The sequence below is a fragment of the Montipora capricornis genome, chromosome 9 (assembly GCF_036669925.1).
Source record: "Montipora capricornis isolate CH-2021 chromosome 9, ASM3666992v2, whole genome shotgun sequence".
In the NCBI taxonomy this organism is placed as follows: Eukaryota; Metazoa; Cnidaria; class Anthozoa; order Scleractinia; family Acroporidae; genus Montipora; species Montipora capricornis.
In genome coordinates, this window is record NC_090891.1 from 32,591,159 (window position 1) to 32,608,107 (window position 16,949).

The following is a 16,949-nucleotide window of genomic DNA, read 5'->3' on the forward strand; positions in this document are numbered from 1 at the left end:
AATTATGAGCAACTATTTCTCATTATCATGATGAGCAACTTGCACGGACTTTACTAGCATAATCTATCAAGTCCTATCTGAATGCTTCACGAGGAACGGAACGTTAGAAGAATTTTGATGTTGCTTGAACAAAGAAAATCGAGAAATTTTTGCAAACTCATCTGTTTGTTAGCTTTCATCCGCAAATGATGGCGTCGACAGTTTTCATATCGGATCCGGAAACCGGGCTGAACGAACAGAAACCAATCAGAGCCAGCCCGGGATCATGCAAGAGGCCATCAGTTTTGACTGAGTTGAGACGAAATTCCAGGAAAACAGCATTTTCACTTGTTTTATTGTATACCTTGGTATATTTCGACCTGATCAAACTTGAAATACTATTTCACTTACTTCAAGTATATTTAGTTCGAAATAAATCGAAAGCAATTGAAATAATTATAGGTTACATATATATATTGTTTACAATATACATCTCTCTATAAATATTGAAAGAAATAAGCAATATTTATTATACACACGACAACAAGTAGACTCGTCAAAGTGGAATAGTTCAAGCACATTTATTTGCCTCTCGGACAATCTGATCGTATCACACAAGAACCGAATATTTTTCGAGAATCAGAAATATTCCTTTTTTGTTCTTGAAAATACGGCACTTTAAACCTGGACTTTAGAACAGGAACTTAGCTGGCCATCAAAAGCACTCGTTTGTTATATTCGTTCAGTCATGAGGCAAAAAGTATAATAAGCCGCCCCTCTCTTGAAAGAATTATATTGCGTAGTCAGTCAAGCGGCTGTTTTAGGGCCACGTACGTTTTTACTATTTTTATATCAGCCAGTCAACCTGACAAAAGTTAGTACTAGCTCAAGTGTATCCAAAGTCTGTATATATATTACTGACAACAACCTGCAGCTGAGGGTGAGGTATCATATGGAGTATTTAAACAGGGTGAGTTTTTTTTCAAAGCTTGAAAAACGTTCCTGTCAATTGTATGGCCTTAGGTCTTGGTTAAAAAACATAGCAAAACCAAACCAAAATAAAAAGAAGGAAAACAAAGACCGAAGCATCATTTTTCGGTCGCTTATTTTAGCCCTAGACACGGGGGTAAAATTTCAACTGACTCAAAAATCCATTCAATGTTTAGTCGCTTTGAACAATCGTTAGTTTGTCAGAGCACCAAAGCAACCATTCTCGAGGGACACAGTTAAGGCGCTTAACCAACGAAAAAGGCTATGACAATGAGAACGTCATCTCAAAATATAAATTCACGTTATTGTAATCACTTCGAGACCATTTCAACCATTTGAATGTGACAAGGGTGTGGTAGTTCCGCAAAAATGATGTGTTCACGTTGTCGTTACGGCATCCATGTTGGAGAGGGGCTAACATGGTCAACGGCCATATTGATCTCTGAAAGAAAAATAAAAGAAGTTGGCTGTAAATGAAATTTATTCAATGAAATGTATGATCATGATGGTATTCCTGCCATTAGTCGCTATTCTATGATCGATGAGTATCGATTTAAATTTGAAAGAAAATGGAGTAAAAGAAACACATTTTATGTAAGAAAAACAAGTTGCTTTGCCGGTAAAAATGGTCAACAAAGACGTTTTGCTACACTCTGGAGTTTACAGAGCATGCAAAAACCTACGCTATTCTGATGGACGAAGCCAATAAATTGTGAAAGATTTTGGGTTTTCGGTTGACTTTCTTTTGACCACGTACCAAATTTGGTCCCAATTACATGGTCCTCATAACGGACTATTTTGTAAAACATTTAATTTAAGAATGCGACAACATGTCACTATAATGAAAATGCAAAAATGTAGATTAAAAATGAGATTTTTAACGATGTATATTTATATATAAACAATGAAAGTTTAATTTATATTTAAATCTACTCTTGATAATGGTGACATATGTGTCACACATAGTAGAGAGGGGCAAAATACCAAAAGGTCGTGTATATTTATCACTAGTTTTTATTGCTAAGTTATCTGGTCAGTAAGCTTTTATAAATTATAAACAAATTTTGGTTTTAGTCCAGGTACCCGGCGTGCTTTGAACAGTAGTACAACTTTCTATAAATAACTCAGCGTCATAGATATGCTGAGTAAGAACCCATGATCATTTTGCGTCAAAATGAGTTAAACTTTTAATCTTTTAATAACTCTGAGGTAGATCCACACTGTATATGAGCTATCTGCAGATGTACCTCGCTATTCAACAGTAAGATACGGAAAACACTGTATTAGATATCTGGGCCCATATCTTTGGTCCAGACTATCCCCAAGTGATCGACAGCAACCTTCGCTAGACAATTTTGAGGCGGAACATTAGAAAGAAAGACATTACTTCTTATATTGAGGGCACATGCAGCAACCGTGCTTTATGCGAACATTAAATATTAGATTTTCTTTGACATAAGTGATATTGAAATATGTAAATAGTTTTACATGAATATTCTTTGTTTTAACAAAAGATTGTAAATTTTAAATTAGTTTTTAAATTTCAAATTAGCTCTTAACACTTTTAACATTTTAAATTAGCTTTTAACACTCGTGGTGTTCCTATTTTAATTTATATTTTGTATTTGGAATGTTCTTTTAGTGTCCACAATTAGCTTATTTTAAGCTAAATACTCTGACACTTAAATAAAGTTCATTCATTCGTTTTTTCGTCCACTGGTGGACGAGTGAACGAAGCAACAGAAATAGAGTTACCGGTAGTACTTTGGGTGTGAAACGCTGCCAAATGCTTGCAGGCCAGACAAACAGAAGATGCGGAATTTCCACCGTCCTCAATCACAAACACTTGGCAATTTAGCTCGCAATTTAACTTGTAAACACACCGCCCGAAAAAAGCAGCCATGTTTGCTCCTCGTGGCAAAGCGCACCCACAATGCAACGCTCTCGACTACACGGTCACGCCATTTGTCACGGCTCAACAAAAGCTAACAGAGTTTTGTCGTGACTGAAAGAATTTTGTCATGGATAAAAAGTTTTGTCATGGATAAAAAAAAGTTTGTCATGGATAAAAAAAAAGTTTTGTCATGGATGAAAAAAAGTTTTGTCATGCATGAAAAAAGGTTTTGTCACGGATAAAAAGAATTTTGTCACGGACTGAAAAAGAATTTTGCTACGACTGAAAGAATTTTGTCATGGAAAAAAAGTTTTTCATGCATAAAAAAAGTTTGTCCTGGATAAAAAGAAAGTTTTGTCCTTGATAACAAAGTTTTGTCATGGATAAAAAACAGTTTTTGTCACGGATAAAAAAAAAGTTTGTCATGGATATATAGATTACTTTTTACGATCCTTCACAACGAGTGAGTAATAAAAATCGTACAAACGAGCCAATCATGAAGTAATTGTTTATCATATAAGTACCGAGATCATAAAGTTAACGAGGTATTTAAACTGTTAATCGAGAGACCATCAAACCACCGATCTTGAACAAAAGTCCTAAACAAATAGCAAAATATTTTTGAAATAAAAGAAATCTTTATCTTCCATACCTCGCTTGAGCACTTTTAAAACTTTTTAAGATCTTCTGAAGTATTTTTGTGGAGAAAACTAAGCAATAAAAGATCAAAAACTTTGAAAACCATACACCAGTCTGCCGCCATGTTTACAAATCTGTGCACAGGCCACCCGCACCAAAGTTCAACATCATATCAGCCAATCAAAAGGCTGATACGACAATTTTTCACTCGTGAAAATAACGATATAGCCAATCAGAGCGTCGATACGTCGTATGACCAATCAGCTGGCTTCTCTAGAGCAAAGAGACTATTTTTATCTCGATCCTTTTTTGAGTGTAAATCTTGGTACGTATATAATAAAAAACGTTTCGTCATGGATGAAAAAAAGTTTTGTCATGGATGAAAAAAAGGTTTGTCACGGATAAAAATAATTTTGTCACGGACTGAAAAAGAATTTTGCCACGACTGAAAGAATTTTGTCATGGAAAAAAGTTTTTTCATGGATAAAAAAAAGTTTGTCATGGATAAATAAAAGTTTTGTCATGGATAAAAAAAAAGTTTTGTCATGGATAAAAAAAAAGTTTTGTCACGGACTGAAAAAGAATTTTCCCACGACTGAAAGAATTTTGTCATGGAAAAAAAGAGTTTTGTCATGGATAAAAAAAGGTTTGTAATGAACTGAAAAAGAATTCTGTCATGAATAAAAAGGAATCTTGTCATAATTAAAAAACAATTTTGTCATGGATCAAAAGAATTTTGTCATGGATAAAAAATATTTTGTCATGGATGAAAATAATTTTGTCATGGATCAAAAAGAATTTTGTCATGAATCAAAATAAATTTTGTCATGGATAAAAATTATTTTGTCAGGGATGAAAATAATTTGTCATGGATAACGATAATTTTGTCATGGATCAAAAAGAAGTTTGTCATGGATCAAAAAGAATTTTGTCATGGATAAAAATTATTTTGTCATAGTTGAAAATAATTTTGTCATGGATTAAAGTAAGTTTGTCATGAAAAAAGTAATTTTGTAACGAATCCTATTCCTGGAATTGAACTTGCACCTTTTGTTAAGTCCATGTGGTTTGAGGGTGCATACTTGAGCACACCAAAAGGCCTCTCTTGTGAGCAGACGATCCGATGATAAACTTAAGACTATTATTGTTGACGCTAAGGTTACATAACTGTTCTGTCAATAATTATTACTTTGGGAGTGTTTTGCTTTTTGAAATTAAAAAAAATAGCTATTTTGACTTACGGATTGAATCTGTTGAAAAATATTTTTTCGATAGAAATATATTTCATGTCGTTAGAAACGTTGTGAGGAGAGGAGAGAAAATGTTCTGCGACTTCAGTGAGTTTGGATTTGGTTTTGGGGTTATCAAAAGTGCGGCGGTATTCATTAAAACTCTCATCCAAGAAACATGAAAACCTAACCTATTTCACATGTAATTACAAAGCCGTCACTTAAAAATTCCTGGAGTGTTGGCCGCACTTCCCACGTAGTATTCCCTGCTAGCAGAGGTCCCTTTTAATTTCGCGTTCGCTGGGCTGACAAATATGGGGAAAGAGACCTCTGCCATGTAGCCTGCGTAACTCGCTGTTCATTTCGGAGCGCGAGAAGGCTGTGGCGGAGAAAAGGAAGAACCCCACTCGCCAGTCTCATCGCACCTTCGCTGCTCGAGATCTCTTACTTAACCGCCAGCTACGCAGGCTATCTACCATGGGTCGAGACTCTCTTTGATCCAATCACCGTCCATTAAACCTAATTTTAGGCCTAAAAACTCTTGTTTAGGTCTAATTAAGTCTTGTGTAGGAGGTAACTTAGCTTTAATGAATGAATGTTTTGGTTTGTTTCTGTATTGGTAAAACATGTAGCTTACAAGACGTGCTACACCCTTCGACCGCTGTCCCATAAACGGGGGTGCTCTCGTTCCTCGATCAACGCCTTCGATATAGCTCCACCCAACCCGGTGTGGCCAACACATCACTCATGTGCACATCGTGTTGGTGTTAGCGTGTCTCACTTTGCTTTTTTGTTTTTCTTTTTCACTTAATTAATAGATTGTGCTTGGCAACTTTTGGAGTTTTGAGCATTCTTTACCTGTTTTGAGCACCAAATGAGCAACTTTGATGTTTTAAGCATCCAATGACCCTTTACTAAGATATAAACACTTCAGACTTAAATTATATCTGTAAAACCTCCGTTATTATACTACATTTAAATGTCGATAAAATTGCTGCAGGCGATCGTTGTCTTTTGATGTTAGCCCACGATACGACAGCAGTTTTTGAATAAGACTGAGCCGATAATCAATACTATTGTAGTTGCCATTTTCTTTATGCATGACAGAGCAAGAAACTACTTGAAGATAACCTTGAGGCCTCGGTTATGATAAGTTACAATCCAATGCCAATCAGCAATGTCAACTGGCAAGTAACAGAAAAACAGACATACCGTATAAAGTATAAGAGACCGTAGAACCCAACTGTTAAACAGTAATATAATTAAATTTGAAATTATGTTTTATCACTAACTTAAGTTAAATTTATGTTATTATCCTAATGTTTATCCATAATAAACTGGCACCCTAGCAAGCAACTTTTTCACTCCTTTCATGATCAAGTTTTGGCAAATTATGAGCAACTATTTCTCATTATCATGATGAGCAACTTGCACGGACTTTACTAGCATAATCTATCAAGTCCTATCTGAATGCTTCACGAGGAACGGAACGTTAGAAGAATTTTGATGTTGCTTGAACAAAGAAAATCGAGAAATTTTTGCAAACTCATCTGTTTGTTAGCTTTCATCCGCAAATGATGGCGTCGACAGTTTTCATATCGGATCCGGAAACCGGGCTGAACGAACAGAAACCAATCAGAGCCAGCCCGGGATCATGCAAGAGGCCATCAGTTTTGACTGAGTTGAGACATTCCAGGAAAACAGCATTTTCACTTGTTTTATTGTATACCTTGGTATATTTCGAACTGATCAAACTTGAAATACTATTTCACTTACTTCAGGTATATTTAGTTCGAAATAAATCAAAAGCAAATAATTATAGTTTACATATATATTGTTTACAATATACATCTCTCTATAAATATTGAAAGAAATAAGCAATATTTATTATACACACGACAATAAGTAGACTCGTCAAAGTGGAATAGTTCAAGCACATTTATTTGCAACTCGGACAATCTGATCGTATCACACAAGAACCGAATATTTTTCGAGAATCAGAAATATTCCTTATTTGTTCTTGAAAATAAGGCACTTTAAACCTAGACTTTAGCACAGGAACTTAGCTAGCTATCAAAAGCACTCGTTTGTTATATTCGTTCAGTCATGAGGCAAAAAGTATAAGAGGCCGCCCCTCTCTTGAAAGAATTATATTGCGTAGTCAGTCAAGCGGCTGTTTTAGGGCCACGTACGTTTTTACTATTTTTATATCAGCCAGTCAACCTGACAAAAGTAATAGGTTAGTGCTAGCTCAAGCGTATCCATGTTATTGACAACAACCTGCAGCTGAGGGTGAGGTATCATATGGAGTATTTAATAACAGGGTGAGTTTTTTTTCAAAGCTTGAAAAACGTTCCTGTCAATTGTATGTCCTTAGCTCTTGGTTAAAAAACATAGCAAAACCAAACCAAAATAAAAAGAAACAAAACAAAGACCGAAGCATCATTTTTCGGTCGCTTATTTTAGCCCTAGACACGGCGTAAAATTTCAACTGACTCAAAAATGCATTCAATGTTTAGTCGCTTTGAACAATCGTCAGTTTGTCGGAGCACCAAAGCAACCAGTCTCGAGGGACATAGTTGAGCAGCTTAAGGAACGAAAAAGGCGATGACAACGAGAACGTCATCTCAAAATATAAATTCACGTTATTGTAATCACTTCGAGACCATTTCAACCATTTGAATGTGGCAAGGGTGTGGTAGTTCCGCAAAAATGATGTGTTCACGTTGTCGTTACGGCATCCATGTTGGAGAGGGGCTAACATGGTCAACGGCCATATTGATCTCTGAAAGAAAAATAAAAGAAGTTGGCTGTAAATGAAATTTATTCAATGAAATGTATGATCATGATGGTTTTCCTGCCATTAGTCGCTATTCTATGATCGATGAGTATCGATTTAAATTTGAAAGAAAATGGGGTAAAAGAAACGCATTTTATGTAGGTAAAACAAGTTGCTTTGCCGGTAAAAATGGGTCAACAAAGACGTTTTAATGATGAAATGGTATATGAAATGAATCATATGAACTGCGGATATGAAATCAAGTGAAGCTATGATCTTCGCAGTTATGAACGCAATTTTTACAATTGCGTAGAACCAGTGACCTCGCGATTCCGGTGCGCGCTCTAACCAACTGAGCTATGAAACCACTGACGTTGGGAGCTGGTCATTTGTGGGTTACAATCTGGAGTTTACAGAGCATGCGAAAACCTATGCTATTCTGATGGACGAAGCCAATAAATTGTGAAAGATTTTGGGTTTTCGGTTGACTTTCTTTTGACCACGTACCAAATTTGGTCCCAATTACATGGTCCTCATAACGGACTATTTTGTAAAACATTTAATTTAAGAATGCGACAATATGTCACTATAATCAAAATGCAAAAATGTAGATTAAAAATGAGATTTTTAACGATGTATATATATATATAAACAATGAAAGTGTAATTTATATTTAAATCTACTCTTGATAATGGTGACATATGTTTCGCACATAGTTAGTAGAGAGGGGCAAAATACCAAAAGGTCGTGTATATTTATCGCTTGTTTTTATTCCTAAGTTATCTGGTCAGTAGATAAATTATAAACAAATTTTAGTTTTAGTCCAGGTACCCGGCGTGCTTTGAACAGTAGTACAACATTCTATAAATAACTCAGCGTCATAGATATGCTGAGTAAGAACCCATGATCATTTTGCGTCAAAATGAGTTAAACTTTTGATCTTTTAATAACTCTGGGGTAGATGCACACTGTATATGAGCTATCTGCAGGCTGTTAAATCATTGCTATACTATAACAAACTCATAAAAGAAGACCTTCGAATTGGCCGTACACGAAAATTACACTGATCTTACGTGGGCTGTTGAACATTTTTCTGAAAAAAGTTTCAGGCGTCGGTTGTTCAAAACTTGAGGTGGATAATACTATATATCCATCGGATAAATCACTATCTAGAGGATAAACATCAGCAAAACCAATTGAGTTACCCAGTGGATAGCGCTATCTTCCCTTCAAACAACTGGGGCCTGACCTGCAACAGATGAGGGATGACCTCATCGCATGCAGTCTTTTTCTTCTTCAATACACAAGAATCAATCACTTGTGATAAATACACCTCCTCAGGGTGCAATATCAAATGTGTGTATAAAAGTAACACGTCGCAGCATAACAGACTCTGATCAAGTGTACACTAATATTGTGGATTTGTTCTATAATGCGATCTGGCCGACCCAATGGCAAGTATTGTAAAAGTAAGTAACTCAACAATTTTCTCGACAATTTAACGTTTCAGGAGTTTCGAATTTGATAGCTGTCGAAAATGCAATAGATTTAGTACGGAGGTCTTGGATTTTTGTAAGGTGAAATATCTTATGACCGTTCACTGGTAAAATCGAACAGGAAATCAGAATTTCAACCCGCGGTAGGTGGCATGCTGCCATTTCAAGCTTAATTACTGCTTATCCCGGCCCCTTTCGCAGGGATGTGGGTAGTTTGAATGTGATGATCTTATTGGACACTTTTCCAACTTTGGGCCAATTTTAATTGACAAGACTGGGCGCAATAAGTTTAATAAAGAGAATTAACCAATCATGAAAAATACTCAATTTAAGTAAGCTGCCGTTTCCATCAAGTACTGTATAAGCGACTGATTACATGCCCAGCTGATATTCCTTAGTCTCATCAGCCGCGGACAAGTGACTGTTGATATATCTTGGTTATTATGATGTATACTTCGATTAGCTAAATGCATCATCATCTTCTGCAGGCTTTTTCGATCAGATCGGAAATGCAACTTCAATCTTGCGTCACTGGTTTAAAAAAATTCTTCTTTATTCGTCAGCAGTCAAGATCTCAATAACTTGAATAAAAGCTCTTTCTTGCCTGAAGAGATGATAACTTTCTTCGAGACATTGCGTCATCGCGTAAAACCGCTGTACTATTTGTTGTTGGCCTTCTTCATATGCACTTTTGATACTTTCAAATTCAGAGGACTTCTGATACTTTTAATTACTTTGCCTTATCTTCTTGCTATGTAGTCCGTGACATACAAATAAAAGATATGCAGGTCAGAATCGTTCAATTTGTGACATTCATAGGGTCACGTGTAGATTAATAATTTGTTGCGTCAGCCTAGTGACGCGTGGTTTAGATATTTTTCTCAGTATAAAGTTGTAACCCGTGCGTAACTGTTTACAACGCTTTTCCAGTCCACTGTAAGACACTTCATATCCTACTTCCCCTTCAATCAATTTGCTGCTGACTGCAAAAAATTGATCCCGTGTTTTACAACATAAAGGAAGAAATGATTGAGTCTAATACAGAGCCTGACTTCAAGTACCGCCAATTTCTTTACCTTCCTTCCTCACCACGAAAAAAAGACGAGCGCGGTTACAGCAGGGAGAAGGTCAAACTTGTTGGCTTTTTGTATCTTTTAGAGCCCATGCCTTAGGCAACAGTATTTAGCCTCCTCTTTATTAAAAACAAAAAATTAATGATGATTATGAACCCTGTTGACAGATTGTAAAGATATCGGTTCCGGACGCATTAATTTTAATATATTTCTTACATGGACTAAAACCATGGCTGAAAACCTTAAAAGGCCTGGCCAAACGCTCGCAACATTTCAAGGCAACATCTTGCAACACTGTTGCACGATGTTGTGACATTTGTTGAATGGACTGGCCAAACGCTCGCAACATATCGCAACAGGGTGAACAAACGTACTCAATCAATCAATCAATCAATCAATCAATAAACTTTATTTACCCTCGAATTTACAGAGTAGCACTCAAGTGCTAATATCTTCGAGCCAACTACATAAGTAACTAATTATAATAAAAAGTTACTTCTATATAACAAATAAGATAACTAACTACCTAGACGTGTTGTTGTGCCCAACAATGTTGCAAGATGTTGCGTTGAAATGTTGCGGGCGTTCGGCCAAGCCTGTATCTAAAGAATAGATGCCAGCCTATTTTTAAAGGGTAGAAGCGGTGAGATAAAATACCATCATAATTAGAGGCTTGATTTTCGCTCTTTAAACTCATGTCTTATTTCTTTGTTTTTTTTCCAAAGAGAAACAACTGCATACCCGCCAAAAATTCGATGTTTGCATCTAACATTCTACTTCTTGTTTTACAGGTAACATTATACGATTCTACATTCCCCTTTGCAAATTCTTGTTGAATGTCAAATAGAAACGTACAATGTACAGTAGGTTAAGGTTGTATTTAGAATATGCAAAGTCAAATGTAGAATCGTACAATGTAACCTGAAAAACAAGACGTAGAATGTTAAATATAAACATCGAACTTTAGCGGGGATGGAACTCCAGTGCAGATTGCTTTTCCTCCGTCAGAAACGTGAAACGAGAGTTGACAAAGTGGGTCTCTGTATTCCCTTCATGATCCCCGGTTTTCATTTCACCTGTTTATAGCAATGAGGCTCCGATGCCATAAGCTCAAGATATTGTGAACAACTAAATAATGGAACCAATTGACTGCAAATACAACGGCATGTTTTTCCGCTTTGGGAAGCCTTTGCGTCCTCTTACGAGACTCGCGCAGGGGGGGAAATTGGACCGGTCCTGAGCCAAAGTTTAATAAAGAAAAAAAAAAAGAGAGATCGAGAAAAAGAGTGTAGTCTTTTATACGTAAGTGGCAACTTGGTTAGTTATTTCCTTTCCTTCACATTTCTGCCCTCAGGGGCCCCGAAGGACTAATGACCTTCGTTTTTCAGATGACACAGACCGGAACTTAATTGACGCGTGGGAGGTCGAATTATTTAGGAAACGGAAGGATGTTTTTGCTGCTATAACAACATCGCTTATTGACATCTATTTTTCCTGTCTAAGTATGATCATCCCTCAAATGATCCATGTTTTGTTCAGGATAATTTTGAGTTACTTTAAAAGAAAGGAAAGCATATATTTCACCGGATCCTCAGTCCGAACTCCTGGTATTTCTCTTTTCTAGAAGACTTGATCCTGAGAGTGACGCCCTAATTAACTAATTTTGCGTACTATGTTTAAAAGGTACTGTTCCACCCAAGAATAATTGACTGTTTTGATTTCAGAATTGAATAATATCGTTTTTTAGTGTTAGCCGTCAACAATTGTTATATTGGTAGGTTTTATTAAATTATTTCTTCATCATTACTATCATGAAATGAAGTGGAATACCATTTACAGTTATTAACAATACGGTTCTCAAATCGTTCGATCCGTTAGTCGCAATGATGATATTTTTTATTTTCCGTTTACATTAAATTCGTCTGTTTCGCCAGCACTGTCGACAGCTTAAGAAAACGAGTAGAAATAAACTTGATTGGTTTTATCATTGAATGAGATGCTTGCACTCAAACCTCGTAATTTTTGGATTTGTCAATCCCTTTAAACGTGGCAGACATTTTACGTGGGTGGCAGACAGAGGGAAGTTTAAACCACTCCTTGGAAATAGGTCAATGAAATGTGACAAAGGAATCAATCAAGATAATGTGCTAGAAAGATAAAATAATAATAATGAGTTAGCCACTGATTCCAGACCATGCTAGCTTTGATGTTACTCACATAGAAAGAATTCATATCTTGCGTCCGGCTCCTACCAGAACAACCAATAATAACATGACGTTTTTCCAAAAATCAGTAAGGCAATTATTATTGCGGCCCACGTGCCTAGAGCGATAACAATTTAAAATATTTTATTGTCTTCTTTTCATGTTTTCCAATACAACTGTCACCTCATAGGGTGGTAAAGTATCCACTGGAAAATTGTTATGTTCTTATCTCCCTGATGTGTAACAAAAACGATGACATCAATGCTATATTGACTCATTCTGAGTAACCTGTTTTAAGCAACACTCATCATGCCTTTTTGAAATTGTGCTTTTGCTGCTCAGTTATTTGTTAAAGGAGTAAACAGATAACATTTTTATGCTCACAATAGCAACTATCAATGACAGTTTGCTGACTCTTATAGTGGAAGTCAAGTGCCTTGTGCAATTTAAATCACGAAAACCATTGAGGGAGTGCACACGTCATGAGGGAAAAGCTGAAGGTTGGTTTTCTTAATTACGAACTTTTGAAGTTCACACGTGTTATTTAAGTTTTCCATCAATAGTTTTCCTTACATCTTTTTATGAACAGAAGGATCATTTCCAGTTACTTAACGCAACACAACTATTCAAACAGCTCTCAGACCATTTTAATAAATAACTTTTAATTGACTATAAAATCGCTTAAAGAAATAGCCTGTACCATTTTCTGTTTGTTTCAGGAATTGTTGCCGTAACAATTACTGAAACAAACAAAAAATGGCAACGAAGAATTACTTTGAAATAATGTGACATTATTTCAAATCTTCTTTTGCTTACCTTTGAATTTGGGGGTAAATTAATTCTTCATCGATCAAATAGGTTTTACTATTTATACTGAGAATTTAAGAAGGTCTTCATTGCTAACCCATCTTCAAATCGTTTTCAGTGGTTTATTGAAAGTGAAGTCTTGACAATTAATAGATTGAAAAATCCTCTCCTTCAAATGAAAGTCTATGATAGACGTTCCATGGTATACTGAGACCATTAGTTTACAAACCTCACATTAGTTTTTACTCTTAAAAGTGGGACTTCGGATATCCCATTAAAGCAAAGTGGTAAAGATTTTCAGCTTTTTTGTGTTGTGAGAAATTTCACCCATTTGTACATGGTGCGAGAGCCACCTGTAATGCATAAGTTATCAGAGATAGAACTGGTAATTTTAAAATAGCCTGAACTTAAAGCTGAAATCCTGACACAGCTGATTAAATGTAAGTGCACTATGACACAAGGCACCCAACGAGCAAATTAAGCCAAAAACCTTTCTAAACAGACGTTGTTATCACCTAGAAGAATTTGATCTATTCGGATATCTAAGCTGGAAATTGAAGTGTCCGAAAACTCAGTTTAGGGAATGAAATCTCAATTTCAGAGAACTTCCCAGCAAACTATTTGCTCATCCGAGACTGCAATAGCTAGGTGACCTTTTTAAGTGGCAAAATTTGCAAAAATATCCCTTCCGAAAACGAAGGGCACTACTTTTCCCGTGGTTGGGAATATTTTAGGTAATGATTTAGTAAAGAAATCTATAGCTGTTTGGCAACGTACGACCAAATTAAAATTAAATTCGTAGAACAGCTTGACTCTCCCGAAAGCATAAAGATAATCGTTGGGTACCCCTGATGACAGAGAAGAACTACTTAACAATATAAGTTTGGTATTCTCACTGGACAACACCGAAAATAGTTCATTTCCGGTTGCCGTCCCTGGCATTAAAAGACGTGTTGTGCTTAAAGCTTCCTATTATAAGTGGCTTACAATTATATGCTCTCACTTAATATGTCCTTGCTTTCCTCATTACGCCCAAGGCATAAGACGGCCGAAATCCGAAATGATAGCGGGTGTGCTGGTTAATTAAGTTGTTTGTTTTGAGAAACGGTATTAACAGAGATCAAAGACAAATATTGGAACTGCGGTTTTCAAGTTTCAAGATTGTTTTTTTCAAAACAAATCAATCTTACAATATACGTTACACGGGTGTAGCAATGCTAATCGAGGCGTGTCACAGTAAAATGGAGATGAAAGAAAACTCATCAATACAAAGTGCGATTACATTATAGACAGTCGGTCAGTACTATAGACAGTCATTCAAATAGTATTCCATACCTCTGCTACACAGCATTTCAGAGAGAATAATGATTACAGGCGACAACACCATAATTTGCATGTTGACGATTTATCAAAAGTGTCTAGCACGATATTTGGTGTGACGAACCGTGAACAAGATTGGCCAAGACCACGGCCAACTGCCTTTCCTCTTGACGCGCCCTACCCTGGAAATAGCCTCAGTATCTCATGCTAAACTAACCGACGAAAAAAATAATAACAAAAATCATCCGCGGAGCTTAGTAGAGAGCAAGAACAACCATCTGCGTTAAATTATATAGATCTCGGATCTGAAACACTTTTTAATTGAACCCGACAGGAGCTTCCAAAACCTCTCATTTGTAAGATTTTCTACTTTAAGATTAATCTTCAAATGTAACTACAGTAAATGTAAATAGTCAGCATGAAATCAGATTTTGCCCTGCAGATAATCCTGTTGATGTCCCTGCATTAAATGTATATATCCAAACATAATGCCGGATTATTTAACTTTACCAACAGTGAATTGATTAGATAATTCACTCTTGACGACTTAACCTTAATATAGTTTGGCGGTACAAAAGACTACAGGTATTATTGACAGGACAATCCTTTAGTTAACAGGGAATAATTCCCTCACGGAAGGACCTACCTCAAGTTACAATAAATAAGAATTAAGTAGCAAATAAAATTATAAATACATTGAGAAGTGGAAATTACATATAATAATAGGATAAAAGCATAATAGTTCTTAGCATTTCTTAGATTATATTTGGAACTGTCAGCTGTCACAAGATAATAAGAAAGATGCCAGTCATATAGGTCCGACAAGCACTTATATAACGGTCTCCTTGAGGCCAGGGAAAGAAGATTCAGTTCAACAAAGCCTGTCCTTTTTGATCAGTTTTGTAACTCTTCGCTGAACTCTTTCAATTGTGTTAATTAATAAAAAACTGTAGATGTGGAGACAGACCTGGCAGGCGAATTCAATATGCGGTCTAACTAGTAGACGAATGTATAATTTGAGCAGCACGTGGGGTTGCCGGTACAAGTACCGCAAGTTCTCTTGATCAAAGTTTAACGTAGGAGTTATATTTGCGATGTTTACTTTGACCATGATATATGATTATACCAGGACAGGTTGTGACTTATTAACACCCTTAAGTATTTTTCGTCTGTTGACAATGGAATACGCTCGGTTCCAAGGCTGCAAGAGGTTTCTAATCTGTTTAAAAACTCTGAGTTATATATTTTGTTTAGTTTCGAAATGAGATTCTTCGAGAGAAAAACAGGAATGGTGACGATATTAAAACTGGACTTTGTACTGCGCCACGACTTGAATTCGCCTTGCTCTTCAGCGAAGTATTATTTATTCACTAGCCAGTATCAAAAATACCATAATACTCTTTATTTGTCCCTCCAAAATTTTGCATACGCTTTGAACTCTCTCGGTATTGAATACCAGTTTTTTAGTTCTAAGGAAGACATTCATGAATTTATTTCTGGCTCTACCTAGTATGATCTCAATACATGCTAACCATGAGAGCCTACTGATGCGTTAAATGATCACATCTCAATAATTGGGACAAAATGACTTGCCGATGCGGGTATTCTTTTAATTATGAAAGAAATTAATTGTGCAAATTATGCTGAATACGTTGTTTGTGGTAAGAACTGGTTCCCTTTCTTTCCAACCTGATTACTAGTATTAAAATGTTCTTTCTCTTTTGAATAAAGTATACAAATACAAAGAAAATGTTCTCGGTATTTAATATTTCTGCTGAATTTTAATATATCGAAAAAGTCCTATTAACTCGCGAGTGTGCTGATCTCATCTCTATTCCATAGTGCAATATTTTCGATAAGACACTAATTTCTGATATTTTTACGGATGACTGGCAGTGTGCTAGTTAACAGAACAGGGTGATTGAACTGAGGTAGAGAAGCATTGATCATGCATTGACCAAACTGAGTTATTTCAGTGATAGGTAAAGTTATTTTGAGAATTGTGCACAGTCAATTGTATGCAACAGTGAGGTTTTTTATTCCTTGCACTCGACCGTTACTGCCACTGTGGAAGCCACTGATAGTTGGGCTTTTGATATTGATAATTGTAATATAAATGATATACACAGACGACACTCACATTACAAATGCTAGTCCTTGAAGAGCGGATTGCAAATAACAAAGTACAATATAAATGACGACTTGAACAATATCAGCAAATAGTTCATTTGTATGACAAAAACTATGAAACGTGACTTTTCAATTCATTTCAGTTATAATGCTCTGGCTTCAAGTTAATCATGCTTTGGTGAATTTTAATGGCTGTCGATGGATATTATTTGTTCCGATTCGTTACCTCAGGCTCAAGTTGACCTTCGTGAATCTAATTTACGATTGACTCTTAAACTGTCCAAAAAAAACTGAATAATCTTCGTTTTAACCTTAAAAGTGACTACATTCTTATCTGCTTTCAGTTATCTACCTTCCATATCATAAATTGCAAAGCAAAATTTTTTAAATTTGGCATTCCACTGTCTGA

The 16,949-nt window shown here is 36.0% G+C and overlaps 1 protein-coding gene and 1 long non-coding RNA gene across 2 annotated transcripts in view; one reads left to right on the forward strand and one right to left on the reverse strand.

The window, feature by feature from the left end:
* The window catches only part of LOC138014991 (uncharacterized), a 68,480-nt gene that overhangs the window by 50,180 nt on the left and 1,351 nt on the right, over window positions 1-16,949 (forward strand). The gene's annotated exons all lie outside the window — the stretch shown is intronic.
* LOC138015467 (uncharacterized) lies at window positions 542-2,886 on the reverse strand. Its single transcript, XR_011125561.1, has 2 exons — window positions 2,725-2,886; window positions 542-1,411 (listed from the first exon to the last, which is right to left on the reverse strand). It is a non-coding gene; the product is annotated as an uncharacterized lncRNA (long non-coding RNA).